The sequence below is a fragment of the Carcharodon carcharias genome, chromosome 22, assembly GCF_017639515.1.
Source record: "Carcharodon carcharias isolate sCarCar2 chromosome 22, sCarCar2.pri, whole genome shotgun sequence".
Lineage (NCBI taxonomy): Eukaryota > Metazoa > Chordata > Chondrichthyes > Lamniformes > Lamnidae > Carcharodon > Carcharodon carcharias.
Genome location: NC_054488.1, coordinates 47,888,260 through 47,914,050, shown reverse-complemented (window position 1 = coordinate 47,914,050; position 25,791 = coordinate 47,888,260). Strand labels below are relative to the sequence as shown.

The 25,791-nt window shown below is 42.4% G+C and overlaps 1 long non-coding RNA gene across 1 annotated transcript in view; it reads right to left on the bottom strand.

Annotated features, from left to right (window-relative positions):
* Positions 1–21,870, bottom strand: part of LOC121293573 — a 219,728-nt gene extending 197,858 nt beyond the window's left edge. Inside the window, exon 1 of the long non-coding RNA XR_005946561.1 lies at positions 21,012–21,870. This is a non-coding gene — a long non-coding RNA (uncharacterized LOC121293573). The remainder of the gene's footprint in view (positions 1–21,011) is intronic.
* Between the last annotated feature and the right edge of the window lie 3,921 nt (positions 21,871–25,791).

The window sequence follows — 25,791 nt, the reverse complement described above, 5'->3', positions numbered from 1 at the left end:
GCGGTTTAGTAGATTTCCCCAGGTATAGGTGTGGATTGAAGGGCACAGTGAACCTAAGCTACCATATTTTTTGCTCCTCACTTTCCTGTCAACTCTCTCTCTTCCAATCTTACCAACAGAGAACTAAAAAGCAGATAATGCCAAATAGGTCAGATTCAAGCTCAAATGTCAAGGGAGTCATGCGGTCATGCATAATGCACCATTTTAAAAGTCAGTCAACACTGTACTTACATACTGTAATTCAAAATGATCCTCTTCGTAAAGACATCACTTTTAGTTACCAAGCACAAGGTTAAATTATATCTTTTGAGAAATGTCTTGGTAGGACCAGGAGTTCTGCACGAAAAGAGTCTTCTGAAATAAGTTAAGTGACATTATGCTTCAACTACCACTAAAGAGCAACATCCTAACAAAGCCAACATCAACAGCAGCTAAGTCCACAAATTCCTGATTAAATTAACTGGTTTCCTGTACAAAACTGTGGATCACTTTCTAATCCACATGAACAGAGAAAGGCTATGCAACTGAGAAACGGCACTGATTTGAGGGGCAGAAGGTAAGAGTTACTCTCAGCCTGGGTGATGAGTTACTTCCCAAGCATTTTAACTCCTACAATTTCCAGGCAAAAAGCGATTAAAAAAACACAGCAGAAATTTTCTAAGTACCTACAGTTATTGGAAACCTTCCCAAACAGCGACTGAAGTAAAGGTCAGCAGAAGACCATTTAAATGGGGTGAAGTAGAAGAAATTATTTGGAGAGACAATCTGAGAGTTAACCTCTGACTGCGATTGTAGAGGTCACTGTGGTGGATTACTCCACTGATGTCTTATTGGACAGTATCCGTATTAAATGCCTATTGAACAAAACAAACATATCATTACAGTAAGAAGACGGTTATAGCTGATGATTTCCTACTACTTAACAGAAGGCAATTAAAGAAACACTAACTCTTTTATTGACCTGCATAAACTAGATAAAAGTTTTTTTTTTAAATAATCAAAAAATGCAAGATTCTCTTCCCTCCATCAAATAATCAGAGGGGAAAAAAAAAAGAGGTGGCTTCTTGCCACCTCTTCACAGATGTGTTTAAAGTTTCATTGGAAGCACAGATACTGATGAACTGTTCTGTGACATCCAGCAGCCCATACACCTGGGCAGAATTTAGCCGTCAGTGAGCAGGGGGCGGGGCCTGCTTGCCGACGTGTATAATGAAACACGGTGACGTTGGGCGGAACACCCGACATCATCCCACCCCATTTAAATTTTCAGGAAGGTGGGGGCGCAACAAAATCAGCTGCGGGCCCGCCAACCTGTCAATGGCCAATTGAGGCCATTGACAGGATCATTTAACCAATTGAAGGACCTGCCCGACCGACCTTAATGTTAGTGGGCAGGCCAGGAGCCCCGGCCGCAAATAGAGAGAACATCAAACCTCATCCAGCGGCAGGATGAGGTTTCATGTAGGGTTTTAAAAATTTTTAATAAAGTTATTCTGTAAATTATGAACATTGTCACATGAGGGGGACATGTAAGGGATTTTTTTTTCTAATTTTACTATTTTTCAAAGTCCAGGCGATCTCCCTGAGACTGCACTTAGCCTCAGGGAGATGTACGCTCTTTCATGTGCATGCGCGAAAGAGTGCACTCTCGCTTTTAGGGAATCCCCCCCCCCCCGCCGGCACAGGGAGAGCATAGCGCTTCCCACTGGACATCACGCTGGGCCTTAATTGGCCCGCCCACGTAAAATGGCGGTGCGGCTGCTTCTCCGGCGGGGATCAGCTCCCTGCCCGCCAGAGATTGGGTCAAGCCCACCCACTCGACAGGCAGAAAATTCTGCCCCTGGAGCTCTTGGCCTCTCTATCACAAACCCCACTTACCGCACTGGAGTGCTCCATGACCAGTTCAAAGGACGGAAGGGAGAATGTTCAGTCATCCCATCTGTAATCCAAATGTAAAACAGTCCTATCTATTTAAGATACAAAGCAGTTGTTACGTTCGTATTGGAACAGACGAAATTAGCAGCTGGAATGGCACATACATTTGCCGGCATGCAAATATTTGCATCTTCACAGCACAAAGCGGGTTGGCAATTAGGTTAAACGCCATTAATTCAGAATGAGATGTCATGTCTCCAACACGCTGCCGCTCAGCACATTCATAAAAGACTTAACAGTGGTCTCCTGGAACAATAAATATTTGATAGGGGAAGGAATCAGAAGAATTGGTATCTAGAATTTTATTTTAAAGTTATAGCAGATTTGAATAAAATTACCTAGGGGCAGAACTTTCTGCTGGGTGGGCGGACACAACCCAATCTCCGTCAGGCGGGGAGCCAATCCCCGCCGGAGAAGCAGACCCTGCCGCCATTTTACGTGGGCGGGCCAGTTAAGGCCCACGCAGCGTGACACCCGGCGGGAAGCACTATGCGCTCCCTGTTGCAGGCGGAGGGGTGATTCCCCGAAAGCGTGATTGCGCTCTTTCACGCATACGCACGATATAGCGCACATCTCCCTGAGGCTAAGTGCTGCCTCAGGGAGATCGCTGAAGGATTTTCAAACTTTAAAAATAGAAAAATAAAAAAATCATTAAAATGTCCCCCTCATGTGACAATGTCACCAGAGATGGGGCATGTTAATAAATTGCAAAAAACTTTAATAAACTTTTTTAAAACTGACATGAAACCTCATCCTGCTGGTGGATGGGGTTTCATGTTTTTCTCTTTGCCGCCGGGGACTCCTGGCCTGCTCACCAACCTTAAGGTCGGACAGGCAGGTCCTTTAAATTGTTTTAATTATCCTGTCAATGGCCTCAATTGGCCATTGACAGGTCGGCAGGCACGCAGCTGATTTTGCTACGCCCTCACCTTCTTGAAGATTTAAATGGGGTGGGATAACACCGGGGGTTCCGCCCAACGTCATCCCGCATCATTTTACACGTCGGCGAACAGGCCCCGCCCCCTGCTCGCCGTCGGGAAAATTCAGCCCTAAGTGTGTGATGCTTCATCCATTTTGAAAATGTATTCTCCGGTTATTTCTAGTCAGAGAAATATACAGAGAGTATATCATGGGAGGGATTTTCAGGTCGGTGGGTGAGCACAGTGGGTGGGCACAGTGGGTGGGCACAGTAGGTGGGCAGGCACAGTGGGTGGGCACAGTAGGTGGGCACAGTTGGTGGGCACAGTGGGCAGGCACAGTGGGTGGGCACAGTGGGTGGGCATGGTGGGTGGGCACGGTGGGCAGGTGCAGTGGGTGGGTACAGTGAGTGGGCACAGTGGGTGGGCACAGTGGGCAGGCACAGTGGGTGGGCACAGTGGGTAGGCACAGTGGGTGGGTACAGTGGGCAGGTGCGGTGGGTGGGCACGGTGGGCGGGCACGGTGGGTGGGCACAGTGGGTGGGCACGGTGGGTGGGCACGGTGGGCGGGCGCGGTGGGCGGGCGCGGTGGGCGGGCGCAGTGGGCGGGCACGGTGGGCGGACACGGTGGGCAGGCACGGTGGGTGGGCACGGTGGGCAGGCGCAGTGGGTGGGTATAGTGGGCGGGCACGGTGGGTGGGTACAGTGGGCAGAGAGCTGCCTCAGGGAGCTGAAGAATTTTAAAGCCGAAATTAAACATTATGAAATCCTGAAACAAATTTCCACCCATAAGAATCACTCACCTAAACATACCGATGATAAAAATTCTGCCCAAGCAGTTTTTTTTTAACATTAATATCAGAAACCTCCTCCAGCCCTCGAATGAGGTTTCCTCAAAAGTCCAAAGGCCGCTTGGCCGATTCACCCGTCTGCCAACCGTAACGTTGGACGGGCAGCGCAAAACCCAGCTCAATTACTACATTAATGGACTTATAGGCCTCTTAATTGTCACTGGGCAGGCTGCCAACTTCCGAGCCAACTGAAATTCGCGTGAGTGCACAATGACATCAGGGCGCTCGCCTGATGTCAGCGCGTGCTATTTCACACTCGGCATGTCGGGCGCGTGCCCTTAGGCCGAGTGAAAATCCTGCCCCAAGGGTCAGTGGGATCGGACTGCAAGGCACATTTCAAAAATGCAACACTCCCATTGGGTGAAAAGGCTCATCAGGGTTATCAAGCCCGCTCCATCCATTGTTCAGTTGAACTCGGTCTCAAAAGGTCAGTAAGCATTTAACAACAAATCCAGCAAGAAAACACTGAAAACGAACCCTAGTCTCAAAAGACAAAAGGAAGACCCAATAATCAGAAGATATAGTGTACAGTAGGTGCCCCAGGTCTCCAACAGAAGAGCCACATTGGTTCCTACAGCTCGTGAGAGCAGAGAGTCAAATCCAGGAAGGAATGAACCGACAGTTGTCTAGCATCTTTCATATCCTCAGGCTATCTCAAAATGCTTTGCGGTCAATATAGTGAAGTGGAGCCATTGGCAAAAATGGCAACCAATTTACAAACAGCGTGGTCCCACAAATAACAATAAAATTGAAGACCAGGGCCAGGATTTTCCGATCCTGTCAGCGACAGGAATTGTCAAGGGCGGGATGGAAGATTTTGACGGACCAGCCAAAAGTCTGTTGACTTTGGGTGGAAATTTCCTGTCCCACGGTGGAATGGAAAACCCCGGCCCATGTTTTGACGGTGCTGGTTGAGGGATAAATATTGGGCAGGGCACCAGGAGGATTCTCCCACTCTTCTCCAAATAGCCATAGGATGTTTTACATTGAGAGAGCAAACAATGGAACAGGAAAAGGCCATTCATGGATTCAAGCCTGTACTGCGATTTTATTCAACGGTGGTTGACTTCAACATTTACCCTTTGCTCCATATCTCCAATAACCTTACCATAAACTAAAGCCTATTACATCACAGTCAAGAACATTTTTATTGACTCATCATCCCTTCTGGCAAAAAAGGAGTTCGAGATTTCCACTACCCGTTGACTGAAAATATGTGTCTTCACTGCTAAGTGGCCTAGCGATAATAAGCTTCTGCTCCTTTGTGATGGATTCATCCAGCAGAGGAAGTAAGTTCCTTTGCACCTGTTTAAATAAAATTTCTTTATTATTTTAAACACCTCAGTTAGACCGCATTCCACCTTCTTAGTTCAAGGGAACGCAAGCCACATTTAACCCAGCTATCCACACAATTTAACCCTTTAAGCCCTGGTATCAGGCCTCACTTTAACATCTCACCTGGCACCTCCAATAATGCAGCATTCCCTCAGTACTGCACTTGAATTGATAGGCTAGATTATTTACTCAAGTAGGGGCTTGAACCTAGGGGTAAGAATATTACACAGAGCAATGGCTGACTCGCTAATTTCAAATCACAAATGCATCACATTGCTGTTTAACATTGGGAATTATTAAGACACAGCAAATGCATCGCATGCGTGTTTGTGAGTTTTCCCTAGTAGCCAACATGCCATTAATGTCTGAAGCCAGTGTACCAGGATCTATAACCAGCTGAAAATGCAACAAAGCACCATAAATAAGTCCCTTTTATTTATGGGACTTTAATTTTTTGCTCCCTCGGATCACCACTTGATGCAGTATTGAAGGAGTGCAGTACATCTTCCAGTTGAGACATTATGCCAAAGCTCCACTTTGCCAGTTCAGATTCAAGAATGATCCCACAGCAATTCTAAAATGAGCGAGCTCTCCCCAGAGATAAAAATAAAAAACTGCAGATGCTGGAAATCCAAAACAAAAACAGAATTAACTGGAAAAACTCAGCAGGTCTGGCAGCATCGGTGGAGAAGAAAAGAGTTCACGTTTCGAGTCCTCATGACCCTTCTCCGCCGATGCTGCCAGACCTGCTGTGTTTTTCCAGGTAATTCTGTTTTTGTTTTGAGCTCTCCCCAGATCCTGACGAAGTTTCGCCCTCGACCAACATGGCCAAAACCAGGTCAACAAGTTGTTCATCTCACTGTTGTTTGCTGGATGTTACTAGGCACAAATTGACTACCATATTTGCCTTTAAAAAGAAACAACGATTGCACTTTGAAGTTAACTCGTTGCACCGTCTCCCACCCCCTGGACCCAGTGGCCTGTGCTGGTCTCCAGTTCCACATATACCAGTCACCTTTCAGTACCTCACCCAAATGTCCATAATTAAACATGAGAGCAGTTGATGTGAAGACAAAAGGGCATTGTTTTTTACCCAGGAACCATTTTCAGACAAGGAATGGGAAATGTGGTCAATTTATCCCTTCCATAACTAAGAGTTACCAAAGTGTGTACCTGACTGCCATGCCAGCAGGCTAGGGTAGAACCTGGGATCTTACTAGTTTGTATGGCTCCATTTCACAACAGACATCCAATTTATTAGCTAAGGCACCAGAGGAGCTTAATGTAACTGGATAGTTAAATTTTCTTGTATGAAGCCATACAAGGACAGAAATACACAGCTGCTTTCACAAGTATAAAACCTCAACTCCACAATGCTCCAAATCCAGCTTTCCTTTCAAACACGAGAATAAAGCAAACTGTTTTAAATTCCATGTATCTGGAATTGCCTAATAATCTACCCAGCTCAACAAGTTACTTATTTGAAAATGCACATTTGTTATATAACAAAAGGCAGAGCTAGAACATTTAAAATTTCCACTTTGAAGTGTGTGCACGTTAACTTATCCCTCCCTCGACCCATGCAATGTTAGACTTACTTTCTGTTCCAAATTCACCAACTAGAAGTCTCCATGCTCAAAAATGAAGGTTATTAGCTGGGAGCTGTTCAGCATAGGCTGTCCTCCCTCAACACAAATACCTCAGCAGTTTACTCTTGAAACAAAAAGGTGCTTTTTTTTCCTCCCAAGGGTCAGCATATTTTAAATCAAATGTGTGCCTGTTTGCACATTGGACCTAGGCTCATTCTAGCTCTTTATGCTCTATGGGTGCTTATAACTCTTCAGACAAGCTCCACATTGTTTTGCTACACCAATAAATGACAACTCCCCACACTGACACACTTTAAAGTTGCTTAAATGGGCCTTTTCTTTTTTGATATAAAAAGCTTGTATTCTGCTCGCTTTGTACATTATAAGAGGGCTGAAACAGAGCATTGTTAGTGAACTATTTCACAGAGGAGTTAAGTGAAATTACTGCCAAAAAAGAGCAGTTAATTCAGCTAAAATCTCTTCGTACATGCCCTAAAGCTTACCCGACAGTTTATAATCAAATACAACTTCGAAAAGAGTAATTGCGGCATTCACTCAAATGTATTTAGCAGATGCAGAGTCTAAATGTGCACCTCTACAGCACATTTGAGTTACTGTGGGTCGTCAAACCAGTTCATGTTGAGAGTCAAAACGTTTAAGCGCTCTATAATTTATAGCACATCCATGTGCTCACTATGGAAAACAATGGGTAGAGAGGCTGTGGAAACCCATGCCACAAAATATTCGACCTATCCAATTCTACTTAACTAGATGATTCGTGCAAGTGGGACCTACACTCCTCAGAAGATTGGATACTTATTTGAAATCAAACGTAAAAGTGGTTGAGCAGAGTCGATCTTGATTCTTGCTTGACTAGGGCCAACAGCACAAGCCTAACACTAAATTTTGGACTCATTGGCACCAATAGGTCACAGAATGATTAGTGTGGGAAGTATTAATAAAGTTGCTCATCAAAATAAAAGCAGGAGGGGCTGTCTGCAGCACACTGCCTCTTCAGTGTATAGGGACGTTCACTCCACATCTGTCCTGTGATCAACCTCAAAATGGTTAACGGTGATGCTAAATGACCGAAATGGAAAGAAAAATGCTCCAATCTCGAAGGCCAACACTCTTCGCCGTGAGGAGCTCACAAACACAATAAAAGTGCAAATCTTCACAGGTGAATTGTGCTCACTGGTCAGTCAGCTAGTAGCACTGTGTAACCCAAAATTTACAGATTCATTTGGATTCTAGATAGTGCCATTCCAAAAAAAAAACTCTCAGCATAGGTTGGAGACTGTCAGAAGTGATGACAACCTGTGACACTTGTAAATTAAGGCTGCCAGACATTCTAAGTTAAAACATCCCTTGTTCATTGTCAGCAGTAATACCATCTTCAAATGTTTTGACTGAAGCAGCCAGATATCATGGCAAGATCAATGTCTGCATATTTTTATTGGGTTTTTTTAATTCTCATTTAAATGAGACATCAGAGGGGATTTTCTAATGACTGCATTTCAATTGAATTTGTAAAATTTGGTACATCATTTCACTTAAAGCTGACCCTTGATTTCAACTTCCAAATTGGTCAGCCAGCAATAATTCCATTTCTATTCAGACAAGCCATTGAGTAGAGCACTCGAGAGAAACTGAACATTCTTAGTTTTTAAGATTTCTTTTATATAACAGTCTCTCCTGAAGACATTTACCCCCATTACCCCCCCCCCCCACCCCATGGGAGAAGTTTCATAGGTGGTGGTTGGCCTCCAATACTTTGCTCAAGTGACCATCATTCACATCCAAGCCGCAACAGTTATTCGTGACTGGCTATCTGACTGTTGGAAGGGATCAGAATTGAAGCCAATCCTATCCTCACCTGGTTTCTACAATGCCACCTTTCAGCTAGGGGTCACTGCTAAGTTTTCAAGAGTGGAAAGCCAAAGTAACTTTCCCTTCTCCAACCCAGGAACACTACAGCCAATCGTTGCGAGCGTACCACTACCCGAAGCTGGAGATCCAGTTCAAGCGTTTTCCTGGGTTGTATGATTCAGAAATTAAGAGTTTATTGAAGCAGCTAAATCTCCTAGGCCTGTGAGCAAATCCATCTATCAACGCCAGCATTGAGAGCTCAGGGTAGTGCGTAGGAGAAACTAACCATCTGCTTAACGCTTGGCTTAGAGAAGGATGATGAAGATTAGTTACCCTCTATTAAGAGAAAGAAACATACACGTGTATCTCTACAAAATATGAATGGATAGCAAAACTTACCGCATTTGCAACTCTCTCACACACAAATGCATTTCTAACACTTGCCAGTCTCTGCAATCCTATACAACATTGGTTCCCTATCTTTTTGGCTCTACTGGGATAAAAATAACCCTGCTCCATTGTAAGTGAAGAGTAAGTGATTTGCCTTTCACAACCTAACCAGCAGCAAATACAGAAGCATGTATTAACTTAAATCAAAGCCGCCACTATGACATCACAATGACGAGGAAGTCAAATTTTTATTGTATTTAATTCAAAAGCTTAAGCCTTTATTTCAGGAAAAACTAACATCCACACTTTTTAAAATTGCCTTTATCTTGCATGAGGAGGGATTAAACCAATACTTGATATAATGCACAAGTTATTCACCACGAATAGAGGAAAACATGAAGGAACATTGCCTCAAACTTGTCTCTAATTAGCAATTTCTTATTCACTGGGACTCAGCTCACTTTCAATTATTGAGAAATAATTGTGGTGCTATTCACACTCAAATTCTTCAAGACAGCCAATGGATAGGCCAAGAACTTCACTGTGTCATGTTCCCATTATGTATGTTCAGTATGTACAGGTGTGTACTTTAATGCAAACAAAATATTTTAAAATGGAATATAGAACAGCAATACTAACTATACAGATGGGAAGAACAAATGAGTATTACAGGCCAACCAGCAGCCTTCTTGCAAGAAAATTAACATTTGCATTGCATGGGCAACTACATTTAGTGTGGCTATTTTAGGTGAGGCATTTAAAAAAAGTTCTCTCTCCATTTCAGGGAGGGAAGAGCAGATACAATAGGACCCAGCACAATGGAGGAGCAAAGTCACATAGCTCCATATCTCACCAATATAACCAACTAAACCACCCAGAACCTTCCACAAACTATTATGGATCATGATGGAAAATCGTGCTCACCTGGTTTTAGTTCTATTTGCACTTGTCAGTAACTTTTGATTATTCTCCATGAAATGAAAATTGCAACAAATAGGTAATGAGTACAGACATCCTGGTGTCAATCACACATTACCCAGTCAGAAGTTAGTCTAACCCTGTACTATACAAGAACCTCCATTTCTATCTCAGTTCCTTACAGGTAATTTCAGTCCTTCTTGGTTTCGCAGAGCCTGCATTAGATGCTGTGGTTTTGAAATCACATAAAGTCAAGATTAAGGACCATATCTTCGAACTGATACACCAGCCAAATCAGATGGAAACAAGGCACTGAGGAGCTGGCTCCAAAATGATCCCAGTCATAAAGGTACCCCTACCAGAGACCACATCAGTAACAAAATAACAGTGCAAAAAAAAAACAGCCACTTACAATGTGCCCTTAAATCTACAATCCAATAAAATTTACAATATTTGATAGCCTCTCGCTCGGACGAGAGTTGGTGGCCACAAATGTGAAACAGTCCAGAGTGGACACCAAATCAAGAACTTCAGGGCTACAAATAAGAATACTTAATTTCTCCGAATGACACCAGTACCAATTACTTTTAGGAGGTACTGAACACAGAAATTAGTGCAATCGTTTTATGCATCAACGTTTAGTATTTTCGCATCGGATATGGGTTTATTCCCTAAACTCCAGCAGATAATGGAAGGAACATTTGAGTGAAATGCCACAAGGGAGCAGATGAAAAATGTGATCAGTTGCAGTTCCCAAAGCAGCACTGGCAGTTTCTGGAAGTTGGAAATGGACTGCTATTGTAGCTACAGCACTAATACAATTATTGAAATTGTTCTGTTCTTTCCAGTTGTGCCAGGGTAGTCACTGGCACAGGACTTGCTTAGGTTTTTTTGGGAGGATTGGTGAGTGTGTTGGGGGGGGGGGGTGGCAGCTGGAGATTGAATCTGTTATTAGCAGATTGCTGGAATGTCTCTCTTGCCCTTTGTTCTCCATGGCAACGAAAACACCCACTTTGTGCACTCTGGTGTTAAGCCTCTGCATCTTGTGCTGTGAACAACACATTTCTGAACCAGAGAATATTATCAGCCAACACAGGCTTGGTACCAGCACTGTTACAGCTCCATTGTTCATATAGGTCAAAATCTATTGAAGGCAAAGGGTTCATTCATTGTTACTCACAGACTAGGCTATCAGTATGTTTATATGCACTGGATAGTCCAGCTCATTTTTCAACACCGAAGTAGCTCCATTACATTATGGCATGGGCACATTTAAAGTGCATTTTTCCCCCAGCAAGACTTCTCTTTTCTTGATTAACAAAGAATGGAGATGTTTCGTAACTATATCCATAGATTTTCAGCAGCCACACTGGAACTTCTCAAAATGGCTAGTTTAACCAGAGTAGTTAAGCATGTTGTCTTTATGAATAGCCATCAGTGAAAATATATCTTAAAGTTGATGATTTCTGGTCGTGTAAAACTTTACGTACATGTTTAACTGACAATTGTGATTTTTCTTCCTTTCCACTTTGTTGTCCCAAAAGGGATTAATTTTCACCAGGTTTCCCATTACAGCAGGGAGAAAGCAGGGATCATGGAAAACTGATGGCAGCTCAAGAGTTTGCACAGTGAGCAACGGAGACCCTGGTTTGATCAACAGTGTGTGCTGATCTAGAGCTACAGTAGGCGTGCTACAGCTGGCCTGAGGTCTCAGATTATAGGAAAGGAAGATCAAACTGGACTCCTATGCTTGATCACTAACCTCTCCGCTCCCAACCCCACCACACCCTGGCTCCCTGCCGGAGATGCCCAAGAACAGGTTCTACTGTGATGCGTCCACGAGCAAAAAGGGCCTTTCAAAAGTAACCGGACTCACATACAGATAATGTCTGCTCAGGTGAGGCATCAAAGGCACCTGTGGGACAGGAAGAAAAAAAAAGTGCTAGCAAGGAGTGAATGCCTTTAGGAAAAAAAAACAGGGGAAGAGAGATTTTAAAAAGTGGGGTGGTGGGGGGTGGGGGGGGCGGGGGGAGGGGGGGGGTGGGGGGTGGGGAGAGGTAAAGAAAAGACGTGGATAAAATGCTGGTTATATTAAAGCAGTTAAAATAACGCAAGTGGGTAGATGGAGATTGGCCAGAAGCACTCAGCTCTAGTAGCAAGCCCTCACACTGGACAAGAGTAGCGTGATTTAGAGTGCCCACCATCCCGCGTGAAATGCTGTTTTGTTAGAGCCTGTTCATAGACACAAAGTCTGCCTTTGTCTCCAGCGGAAAAAGGAATTTTTTTTTCAGGGCCTGACCGAGTTTACATGACACTCCAGCACTCTTTGTAAACTCACATTTTCAGAGTGTCGGACAATGAAAACAATCCAGATAGTCACTTGGCATTAGACAGTTGCCTCTCTTAAACAGAGAGAGAGAAAAAAAAAGTGCTTGTTGGAAGAAATTTTAATGAGGGGTCAGTGGAAAGGGGAAGCTGGAGGAATACATTGCATCCTGACAGAGGGTCTCTGTCAGACTGCAAACTGAGAACTCTGAGTCAATCACAAAATGCTTCAAAATAGTTTTTTTTTTACATAAATGCCATGGAAAAACAGAGCGTCTATGTCTGCTTCACATGGGAAAGCACAAAAAAAAGAAATCCTTCCTACAGTCCGATAATCATGGCAGCCAAAGGCATCCTGAGTTGCTATTTATATTTGCCTTCACTTGTGCTTTGCCTTTGAAAATATACTTTGAGGTATACTTTCAGAGCCTGGTGATGGCATCATCTCATGTATGGTGCATTACAGCACTGTCTCCCAGCTAAGCTCTCTAATATGATTTAATCTTCAGTCAAATCCTTCAAGAATTTGGCTATAGAGAAAAGCATTTAGACAAAGTGAAAATAAAAGCCCTGACATGAAATTAAGGCAAAAGACAAGGATGTCCAAAAAAAATGCTGTTTCCCTTCTGCAGTATCACTTGAACTGCTGCTTCTTTTATACAGAGACCCAAGTACCTGTGCTGTATGGTTGGTGTTGTGTTTGTACAGGTTACGGGATTTGAGAGTCCAGATTTGAAACAGGAAAGTCTGGTTGCAAGATCCAACAGATGAGGTAATGATTATTTAAATTGAGTGTTAAAAAACATCTAACTGGGACAAAATGGGTCTGTTCCATTTCCTTTCATATATAAAAGTCATAAATATTTTTAGTGCTCAAAAGCAAAAGGATTGCAGTTGAAATATCCCACAAGGTGATGATATGTCAGTCTGCTTGCAGATTATTACTCAGTAAATATGCCAGATGCAATGTCTGTTTTCTTCTTTCTGCTCAAGATTTATGATGGCTTCGTGCAGTAGAAATGTATTCATAAAGCAATGTGTGTGGAAAAATGTTTTTTTTATAAAACTTTGGAGTTCCAATACACACTCAGTATCCAAGCAGTCAATATGACTGCTTGCCTGTCAACCCCCGCATGCCACAACAGAGCGCCTATTCTACTAGTCTTAGTTAATCTGTTCTATGGACTAAAAGCATCTTTGTGTGATCACTGGCCCTTTATCCATTCTCCCCTTCCAAAAACAGGATCTGTCCACAACCTCCAGACATAGCCACAGCTACCTGCTCAACCTTGTGTGAGAGTGTTTAAAGGCAGACAACTGAGGGAGAATATGATACAAAAGGTAGAGGGTTCTTGTAATTTTATTTATATCACACACACACATAATGCACACACGCATAACGCACATATGCATAACGCACAGAAAAAAAATCACAGGTGGTTCCATGGTTCGATTTTTAACATAGAAGAATTGTTTTTTGAGGGTGATAAAATTATTCTGCTTCGAGTCATTTTAAATCCTGGCTGCATTCTGGACTAAAGTCCAATGAAGTGTAGAGGTAGCTGTTCAAGATTATGCATTTCTTTTGTGCTTTGTATACTTAAAATGTCACAGTAACCCCTTGGCCTTGATGATTGGGTTCCGAACTCTTTTTGATCTGATGGAACGTGTATACACATCAAAAACTGCAGCTGGAAACAAAGAAGCTTATTTTAAAAATGTATCAAACCCTGAATCCCCAAGACCTAGCCTTCCCAAGTGATAATAGTTAAGGCGCAAAGAGAGGAATTGCTTTTCTTTACTGGTCACTCTCTGCTGGTAATGTTCACAGACAAAAATGAAGCAGTGCCCCATTCTTGTAACCTTGTCTCCAGGAGTGTGCGGCAGAGAAAAGGGAAGGTTTTTTTGATAAAAAAGATAAAAATGGGAGGGAGTCTCAGGTGCACAGAAGAAAGTCAGACCTCACTCCCCAGCTACTTACTTAATGTCAATTTGAGGCCTGGGCTACTTTAACTCACAGGCCTGATCCAAGTACCACCAGGTGGAAAGAGGCACTCAACCAGCTATCAGCTGGGGAATATTGGACAACCCTGAGGTCATGGGGCCTGGAGTGACACCCCCGATCCTCTGGTCCCACAAGGCAAAATTTAACATTTGCCTTACCAGGCCTCTTCCACTTCAGACTAGGTGTCGCTGACCATAGCCACTTCAGTCAGCAGATAAAATGTCATTGGGGTCCTAACGATATCAGTTTGCAAGTACTAATTAGGCTCCAGCTTGAGTCAATGAGGCACTACAGACCCCTAAAGATCAATGGCCAGTTAAGGTGGTCACTGGTAGGAATCAAACAAGAAAAGGACAAAAAATATTGAGATGTTCTACTTGCTGAGCGCAGTGGGTTAAAATTACCCCCAGGCCTCTAGTCATTAAGAAAAAAAAATGCACCAAGTCAAATCCATGCAAAAATATACATTCAATTTTAAATTTAAGCAGGTTTTTCTGGTACTCATTTGTACTGAGTCTCAATATTAAATTTAGTCAACAAGTTTAGTTGTACAGGATATACGCTGTGAGAGCACTACTTCTCACTCCCAACCACACACATACAATGCAAACAGGCAGGGCAGATGTTAACATAAAAACATTATTTAACCCCTTGCCTAAACCAGGAAAAAGAAAACAAAAATTCCTTCAATCTGTTATGTGCCAGTTTACATTCAGATGGCAAGGAAGATGGTTTGTAAACACAGGAACCCTCTACATGTAAATTCCTCTCACGTTTCACCAGTATTTTTGGTTTAATATTCAGATCCACATTTTCCAAATGTGCGATCATGGCACAGATCCTTGCCAGGAAATTATGGACATGCTCCCATGATTTTCCTTCCACTTCAAATGGGAACAAAATACCCCATGGAGTGTGCACCTGTGATGACTTCCTGAAATGCACAGCCAGCAAGCAAAGCTCTCCACATGGAGTCCAGATTCAAAAAAAATCAACCCTTATGACTGTACTCGTAACACCTTCCAGATTTAACATTGGTGGACTGCTGAATTCTCTTCTGCCGCAATTCAAACCCCATGTCCTCGCCAGCCAAGAGTGTAGCAACTCATGACCAATGCAGTTCTGTAACTGGCCACCAGGAAGCTAGGGTTGCCAACCCTCCAGGATTGGCCTGGAAACTCCAGGAATCGAAGATCAATCCCCAGGGCACTGCTATGTACAATCCTGGAGAAAAATCATCAGGGCACTCAAAAAAGGATTGCTTTTCTTTAAATTTTCTTTGAACATTTCTCTTTAGTAGATATAAAAATATTGAAAATGGTGGGGGGAAAAGGGCTGTTTGGCTGACAGTCAAGCACCATCAACTTGGATAATGAGCCTTTTTGCTTTCCAATTGGCGTAGGGAGGCAATACATCACAATGATGGATGTGTTGGCTGACTAATGGCTGGAGCATGGGGGCAATATGTCATGTGATGACACCTTCAGGAATATATTGAATCACAGTTGGCAACCCTACAGGAAGCATTCTAAAAACAAACAACATCCTCTCCTATTCCCTATCTCGGTGGAAGTTCCTGGTTTCCATCCTGGGCTTCCAGGAAAACCTAATGGAGATAAAGAATTCTCCACATTGGGAATCGCAAAAAAGTCTGTCCCAATTTTGAGGTAATACACTGATGAACTGCAGTAGCAGGATGCTTAGAACGATTGGACCACATAGCACTCTGTTCTAGACTTTCTCTTTCATTCTCCAGGCATGGGAATTCTATTAAACACGGCTTCATACAGTCCACCCATAAACATCCATTTCATCATTCCATACACAAAAGAAAAATAGAATCTAATACAAAGTGTACAACAATAAAATCTGGCAATTATGTATGTAGCAGACATGCCTTTTATATTCCAAAGCACTGATTTTACTCATGTGCCATATGTGACTAGGCTGCATGGAATATCATTATATATTATCAGATACTCCTGTGTACTTTCTCTGTACAGATGCCACTTCTATTCACCTCTTGCATTGATATACCCCTTTGATGTGAAAAATGGTTGGATTTTATTTGCGTTGTTTTAAGTAACACTTTAAGAATATCACATGAAATGTCATCATACATGAAGTGTGATTTATCGGGTGGCCACTTAGCCAATACACAGTGGGCTTGTTCTGCCTATAACAGAGGGGTATTCAATTCATTAATCAGTAACTGTCTGTTGTCAAAATAATTCAGAGAAATTTCTCAAAACATTTCAAGTACTGAGAGATGCTCTATCAATGCTTGTCTTTCATCAGTGAAAACAAAGGGATTCTCAGCATAAATGTTTTAACAAGTATAATAGAATGCCATGTGCTTCAAAATTGTCAGTTTTAAACACCTTGAGAAATTTCAGATTTAAAAAAATCAGCCGAAAGGAACAACATTGCAGGCAGATGATGATCACCCCCAGGTAGATACTACAAAAGATGCATAGAAAATATGGTTTCAAGTATCAGACATTTGTCTGCGCGCATAGAAATGGTTGACAATTAGTTAGATGACAGCCTTGGAGTTTGCTTGGCCACCAAGTGCAGTGGAATGGAAGCCCCGCTTACCCTAGCTCTAGCTCCAATCCCAAATCCTGGGGATGGGGTCATTTGAAAGATTGGGGAGGCCTTCCCAGAGCCTGCACAGGCATTTTAATTGTGCCTGCCCCAAACTACTCTTGTAAAAAGGTGGAGCAGTCACAGCCACCCTGCTCCAGGTCCCACAAACTCAAGAGAAATAAAAAAAATACTTTTCAGTTCCAGAAGGTGCCACTTAGACACTTGATATATATTTTGGTGCAAAAATTCTCTCAGCCTTCTCAGGAGTTAAAGAATGGAATTTCTATTAAAATGTTGTCATTCAAATGTTTCTGTGCACACATGGGCTTAAAGTATTGTGTAAGTGTTCCATACGTTAATGTCCGTCACTAAATGTTCCTTTAACAAGCGGTACTTATATAATACCCCATTCCCCCGGACTTCCCGTCAGAGATTTGGAGGCCTTTTCAATAACTCTTTCCAAGTCATGCTCAGCCAAGTCCAGTTGAAGGCTGCACTGTTTCAATGAATTAACCTTCAAACATCATTCACTGAACCTCAATTTAAACACAAATATTATGGAAAAGGAGGCATCTAACAGCCCAATAGTAGACCCTGCCAAGACTGGACTGGGTGCAGCAATGCAATGCCTGTTAAAAGACTATAATATCAATTCTGTTTAAAACTAGAGATTATCATCGCCTGTGTTGATTTGCCCAAAGACTCATGACTTCACGCAGAACTGGAAAAACAGGCTTATACTGTAGTAGAATGAGTGACATTTAAAAATGTTTATTTACCCTGAATGTGTCAAAATATATCCACCGTTGTTCTGAACTTTTAAGTACATTAATCACAACGCTTCTTTTAAATAAGTGCACACTTGTGACAGAACAAATAGTCTGCTGTAAATAAGTGACCTCAACCGTTACTTAATGAAATACAGTAGCACCTTTACCTGTTGATCTACAATGTTGCCTAAAGCAAATTAATGCTTTCAAATTTTGTTGCATTATAATACTATTTCAAGGCACAATTGAATAGTCTTGATTACACCCAGGTTCAGCATAGGTTGGATCATAGCCATGTTAACTATATATTAGTTCATGAAAGCTACCTCATTCTTGCAACGTACGCCCAACTCCCCCAGCAGGAAGAGCCACCCATGTCTTATTTATATTGCTAAACTCTCTCCAGTTGAGGAGGTTCCACAATATGTTGAGTTTTGGAACCATTTCATTTACACTTCAGCACAGACCCGAGTACTCTCGGGAAATAAATGTGGTTGGGAAAATAGTGTGACCTTAAACTCCAATTTCTAACTGCAGGCTTTCCCCATCATCCAGGAAGTCTGTAAGGAAAAGCAGCACAAAACCAACTGAACAAACCAGTGTCTCAACAGGCACTTGTTTAACAAAGCTGCTCCTCTGGCAATGCAATGAGAAACAACCTTTGAATTTTGTCTCTATGCCATTGCAGGCACGAGGACAACTTCAGTTATTTGCTGCTGTTGCTGCCAGTGTTGGAGCTTGCTCTCGCACAACACTATCATATAAAAGGAAGGCTTACAATCACTTGGATAGGCCAGTTTAGACCATCTCGGAGTTCAATAGAGCAATACTATGTTCCACAACATGTACTTTTTGCTTAAGCAGCAGCACTTAAGTGTATGTTTTTTAAACTATTTCAATTTTTAAAAGTTATTTCGAACTTGCCATGAACAATTACCAGTGGAATATCACAAGTCACATGAACGTCTCAGCTTCCGTGTGAGGATATATCATTAAGCCCATTAAAGTGTAGAGTTAAATTATGTCAGTGGCCCAGAGGGCAATAATCTTTTCTTTGGTTACTCTCAGTCAGGACTCACAAGGACAGATGTCTGCTAAATATATTTTCCATATGGAACAGCCAATATCAAAAACTAGATTTACCCTTAGGAATGATCAGGATTTCACACCAAGTTCAGAACACAATTCATTTTTTGCGAGCAGGGGCTATTTTTTTGTCTATGGCAGAAAACTGTTCCCCTTTATTCCACAATCCAAGATATCATGTTGTCAGTCACTTTCTAGGTTACAATGACACTGGCATTTTTAAAGATGTAACTTAAAATTTACTGATCATTGTCTGTACTTCTGCATTTTAGCTAGTGGTGTAACTGTAGGTTAACCTATTTCATATATACATGAAAAATGTACAGAGAAATTTGATTTAAGGTAACAGCACAGCACAATTCTAAGAGTGAAAGGGGAAAACATCATGAAATGTGATTCAGTGAAGATGAGGATTCCATTTACTCATAGGGGAAATTAACCCTCTTGCCAACAAAGTTACTTAAAGTGACCCAGTGCTATGTGATGTACTGAGCCTGCAATTCCTATATTGTGTAAGGATAATCTTTTTCGTTGGGGGGGGGGGGAGAAGTATTTCAGTTGTTGTGTCACCAGCCCAGAAGAGGGGAGGGAACTAATCATCCAGGATCTCATTTGTGATCCTGGAAAAGCATTGGATAAGGATTAGCTGTGGTGATCAACACCTTCCTCCTCAATAATTAAAAAAGGAAAAAGCTCGCATGTCTACTGACACAAACTCTGTAACCTCAGATGTGGCGCCTGGGCACTTGAGAGAGCTCTTAGAGACATTATCGAATCACACCAGGTAGGATTAAAAGCACCAGTTGAGGGGGAAAAAGGCAAATTGTATGACATTCATCACTTGCCTCTTAGTAACTGCGCTAAAATAGTACAACAGATCAGAAGGCGCATCAAAATCATATTTCAGAATTGGTTAGATCTCGAATGTATCATTTTAATTATGCATATTGTAGGATTGCTAAACTAAAACATCAACAATACACAGTGTCTATAGAGTACAGGCCTCAGACAGATGTGGAGGAAAATCACTTATTAGAGGAAAACCATTTATTCTGCATTTGATGGAGGGGGTGGGGGTCCTATGGCATTTTCAGTCATGATTTAAATTAGAGGGGCCATCTCTTTACTTTGTGTACAGTTTAAAGAGTAACAAAGCGGACTTGGCGAGAGCGAAAAGATGCAGTGCCCTTTTAAAACCCGAGTTGAAAGTGCTGAATCAGGTTACAACTCAGCGGCGTTTGAAGCTCTTGCCTGGCTCCAGCCCGAGTGGTGATGAAGCAGAAGCACCGCCCCACCTACCGACAGATTGGCTCCTGTGCAGTTGGACGGCGGAGTTTTTAACTTAGGATTGGGGAGCGCTGCTATCAATCACTGACTTCCCGCAAGCTATACTGCGCGGTGCGCAGCTGACAGGTGCATGTGTGTGGGTCCCACTCCACCGGAGGAAGCAGTCAACATGCGAAAAACGCTCTTTCACACTTCGGATTACAGGCAGCACGGGTGCAAGTGGCTTTTTTGGGGGGGAGGGGGGTGGAATCAGGGAAAGCAGCTCGTTTGGTCCAAGTGCCATAACAGACATCATTTAAAAATCGACACTGAACCCAATGCTTTACCTAGCAAGCGATCAGGGAGGTAAGAGGGAGAACTTCAATGAATGACGCCAGCTCTTGTTAAAACCATTACAAACACTTAAAAAAGGAAGATTTGTAAACAAAACAGAACCATTTTCCAAATCCATGTTCTTACTTGGAAGAAATGCTGACCTTTAATTATTACTATTATTAGCTATTTAGCCCATAAATAGCACCAAACGAATTTTAATTGCATGAAATTGAACCGGAAAAGAAATTTTGAAATTACGATCGCTTAAAAAGAATGAAAATCACAATGTTTTTAAACGAGTTAACACTTCAATTCAAAGACACGGTTTTTAACTATTACATACAAATGAAAATGCGGAGGCAAAGCGGAAATATCTGACCCAAAACATTTTTCTTCCTTTTACACACGGATTGAGTACAAGTCGACCTGATCCACGTGCACAGAAAGCGAAAGGAAACAGGTTAATTGTGTCCTATGTAATAGGAACCGGTGCGGAAATAGTTAAAAGCCAGGAACCCGCTAAAACCCAGTTTGAACAATGTCAGTAAAACACAATACAATGTAACATATTGTATGTGCATGGAGCCATATACTGTCACAATACCCCACTGTAGCATTCACTTTTTCAATTAAGCAGTGCTTCATCAAAGGGCCTTTGTAATCCATTAATCTTGAAAGGCAGCAGATAAAGGGTTATTTTAATAAGATATTGCCCACGTAAGTGATCAGCTTTGGTTGGTTTGAACAAAAAAAATCAAGTTATCGACTTCAACTGTTAACCAACATTTCCTAAATTGCCAATACATTTTTTTGTGCTGAAACACACCTACCTCTTAACTAAGTCCAAACCAAAATGTAGTAAAAATCCACACTATCATAGTGAGATTAAATCCACATCGTATCCTCTATACATCCCAGGCTTTTCAATACATCATCTGGATATAATATCCTCAGTGGCGATGTTAACCCAAATGACAAGAACATTCCAGAAGCTTGTAACATATTCCAGGGTTTATTTTGCTGGTTGGGGAGAAAGAAAACTCGCTTAGAGCCATCTGCATTAATCCAGCTAGTAGCCACACTGCACATCTCCACGATTCATGATCGTGACCATGACATTTTCGTTTCCTTGAAGCAAAAACACACACCCCCCCAACACATTCCCCATCCACAAATGAAAACGGTTCAATTCCAATAATCCGAGGAAAGTCTCCCAATAATGAGTGAGGCATTTTTCCATCAACAGAGCCAATATTTCTTGTGGCTCAACTGTACTGACTCAGTGATTCCAATAATCCTAAAGGCCGGATCAATGTGTCCCCCAAAACAGTGCAGGGAATATTCCAGTGTACATATTTTTAAAAAGGTCAAAATAATGCATCTCGAAAAGGTGAAGGGATCCACATATCCAGCAATGCTGGTGAAAATTCCTTAGATCCAATCATTCTAGAAACTCCAAAGCTTTTAAATTCGAAAAATAAATGCATAAACGTCCAAATCTAAGTAATCCTGGATATATTCATTCTTGATGTCCAATAGTAGTTTAAAAGCAGTCGGCAGATGTTGCATTGTGCCTGTCTCTCTCTCCCTTTCTGCCCCAATGAGTAGGATCCCTTTGGATTGAGCTCCATCCTCAGTGCTGTCTGTACCTTGTCCATAGTACTTACTGCCTGCCTGGCTGGCTTCAGCTACTATGCGTGACAGTCAACCATACACTGACTATAAAGCGAGGGCTCAACCTAACCTGATAGGGTTCTGTGCGAGCGGCCACTCAGCGCAAGCCTCCCCGGCTGCCGCCAACCAATCAGAAACAAACGAGGGGCGGGGCTCCGGCTGGCAACCGGGGCGGCCCGATGCTGGCCCATGGAGCCTGTCGGGAGTTGTAGTGCCGGTTCCTTTGCCAAGGGGCGTTGGGGGCGGAGTAGAGAACTACAAAGACCAGCAGGCGCTGAGCACGGAGCCTGGATTTTTTTCAAAAAGCGCTCCCCCCCCTCCCACACCAGTTCAAGGTGGGTTCCTCAGGCGGAGTTGACCAGAAGGTGCCCGTGTCCTCCCCCTATAATGGCAATGTCATTATTTGCAACCAAGGCGATTCCTCCTATTCCCAAAGCCTCACCGCAGGTGATGATTGGACCAGTCTGGGGAAACACTGGGGAAATACTTCTCATTCCCAGGATTCCCGCAAATTCCCAAATTGGAGTAAATCTGTCACCAGAAGGAAAAATGAAGAGAAAGGCTTGGAAAAGAACCATAACGAGGAAAATAGTTCATCATTTTAAAAAAAGCAGAAGTACCAGGAAGAGTGGAAAGAAGCAAAGGCAGCATTTCTGTTTCCAAACAGGATACTTAAAAGGGGACAAAACGTGGAAATAAACTGCAACAGTGACAGACTTGAGTCAACTGTAACCATAAATACATTTTCCCAGGAACATTTGGGATCTTCATAAACGGACCTTGACCATGCTAATTACTTCTTACTTCAAATTAACACCACACGCCATCTGCAAATGTCTAGACAATAAATAAGACTATATTAAGTCTGTACAAACCCTGATTGTCACCACATGAATTTACAGAAGCAATCAATCAGTTTTGCGAAGTTGACGGCGCTCACCGCCGCTTCATCCTGTTATGTTTTACGGAGCAATTGATTTATAGGAATTTAAAAATATCTTTCAATATCCAGCTCAAAAAACTGAATATTTCAAGACCATCTAATGCAGATTAATGCAAAAAAAAATGCAGAGGATCGATGAGTATGGCTTTCAATTAAATTCAGGTTAAATTGACATTTATGACAAGTGGCATTTTGTGACAAAAAACTGACATTGGTGACTTGCCTTAAAGCACCGAGCTACAATATTGAACGTAAAAAGCGTTCTCAAAATCACGCGTCAACAACAACTTGTTCATAAATACTGACTTAAGTTTAAAAAATCCCTCAAATATTTCGAGGAATATACCCGAGCATTAAAAGGATTAGGTAACTGAGAACAGCGCGTAAAACCAGACTGTCCGGATGTATCCCCTCCAAAAAAACCCCCGTCGATCTGCACGATTTAGGTTAAGGGGAATTAACGAGATTTGGTGAACAAAATAGAAAGCTTTTAGTCCAAAAACATTCATTTTAACTCGGCAATAAAACGCTGGCTCATGTTCAGTTCATGTGGATTGGGAATATTTATCCCTCACTAAATTGCTTCAGATACATTTGCAAAGTCCACGGCTTCAAAAGCTACGGGTCTTTTTAAATCAATTCAGAAAATAAAATCACTTTCCTACAAAGTTGGGCTGTAAAATGAAAGTTCTAGTTCTCTGTGTTACATGTGAACATTAAATATTATTGTTTGGCAAGTAGGCTTTTATCGTGTTGCCCTAGGCAGTGCCTTAATAGTTTGAATAACACATGCACTAATCAGTATTATTCCTGTGGATCACCTTAGAATGAATGAACTTCTTGTTCAGCTACCTTACGTTCAATTCCTTCTTGGCCCGGGGCTTCCATTTCTTTTCGGTATCTTTAAAGTGTTTAGCACGCAAAAATATCATCTCGGAAAACATGGGCTGGAATAATGGAGCGGACCATCTTATCATGGCCATATTAAGCTACACCTCCGACTAAGAACATACTACATTGCAACCAAAGGACGAGAAGTGTACGCGTACCACTATGGTGGACGAAATGCTGTTAAGCTGTGACACAATTGGCAAGACAGTCTTAAATCGCCAGGGCTGCAACCGTTTAACTTATTCGGGGTTGATGTCAATTTGGCCAGATGTGACATAGCAAGGGGGTGCGGGGGAGTTGCCTGCTGGACTTTTGGGTTAAGTTTCAGGGAGTTCGGGGTTTCAATAAAGGAGGCAGCTGGCCTGTCTTCTGACCGAAAGGAGTTGGGAAAAATCCGAGAATGGGAAAACCCAGTCCGGATGCTGCGAGTGACACTGGCTGAATGCCAGGCCGTCTAGTACCTGAGCTGCACGCGATGCTGTCAAATACCTGTATTCGATCACTTTATTGTCTAGTTACTTAAAAGTTTGTACACACAAGCTTGCGTGACTAGAGCTGGCTGCAAACACAAAGCAATTGTGTTCAGAGCTTTTCGCGTGCATTGTAAACCAAACTCTCCTCGAATTCTTCCAACCCCACTACTTTCTAACACTTTCTCAGCAAATAGATTTGTATTTAGTAATTGTCATAATCCCGACTCATAAAAAAATGCACTGAGCCTCAAAAGCGTTTACCAGTTAGCTGCAAGTGCAATCTCATCACTCAACAGATCATATTGAACTGTGGAAAATATCCAAGCGATTGGTACACGTCCGTGAAAACAGCCTTTGAACTTCAACTCTGCGAAAGCTGGAGAATGACCTAAACTTCTACATTATGAAAGGAACGTTGTAAATGTCTTGGAAATATCTGATTTATATATCAGACCTTTCGGCACAAGTATTTTTTTTAAAAGGGTTAAGCAAATTTGGGGGCCACCATTATGCAAGGGACAATTTTGACTTCCAAGAAACAAGCCTTATTTGGTGTCTCCACAACGCTTCATTCAGACTCTGGCGAACAAGTGTGCCCTTATGCTGCATAAAATACCCACGGAGATCAGAATGAAAGGCTGTTATAGTTACTCATTAACTGGGTCCGCGCCAGAGATCGCCAAGGGCAGCAGGAAGAAAAACTTTATTGCTTGCACAAAAAAACTTTGAGGTCAGCTGGTGTTTTTCCGAGACAGGTACATTCATAATTAGATTTTTCTTAATATTGAACATCTGGACAATTTGCCCTGTGAAATGCAGCAAAGGAAAAACTCCAGAGTGAAGGAATGGTGATTTATGTCCAAGTCAGGGCAGCAATGTAACTTGGAGCACAGCTTTGAGGTGATGGTGTTCCCAGGCTCCTGCCCTTCAAAAGGTAATGGAGGTCACAAAGTTGGGAGGTGTAGCAGAACAAGTCTTGGCAGCCCATTGCAGTGTATCCTGTCGGTACCATACCAGGCAGCCACATTGCGCTGGTGGTGGAGAAAATATGTGCTCTGGCAGGTGGACAAGGTAGCAACATAGCATTTTGGAGCAGGAGTAGGCCATTCAGCCCTTTGAGCCTGCTCCACCATTCAATAAGATCTTGGCTGATCTGGTTGTGGTCTCAACTCCACCTTGCCATCTGCCTCCCATAACCCTCAGCTCCCTTGTCTAACAAAAATATGTCTAACTCTGCCTTGAATAAATTCAATGACCCAGCCTCCACTGCTTTCTGGGGAAGAGAATTCCACAAACTAACGATCCTTTGAGAGAAAAAACATTCTCCTCATCTCCATCTTAAATGGAAGATGTCTTATTCTTAAACTGTGTCCTCTGGTTCTAGTCTCTCCCACAAGTGGAAATATTCTCACAATATCTACCCTATCAAATTATATGTTTCAACAAGATCACCTCTCATTCTTTTAAACTCCAACAGGTAAAGGCCCATCTGTTCAAACATTCTTCATAAGATAAGCTGCTCATCCCAGGAATGAATTGAGGGTGCCAATCAAGCATGTTGCTTTATCCTGGATGGTGTTGAGCTTCCTGAACGCTTTTGCAGTTGCACTCATCCAGGCAAGTAGTGAG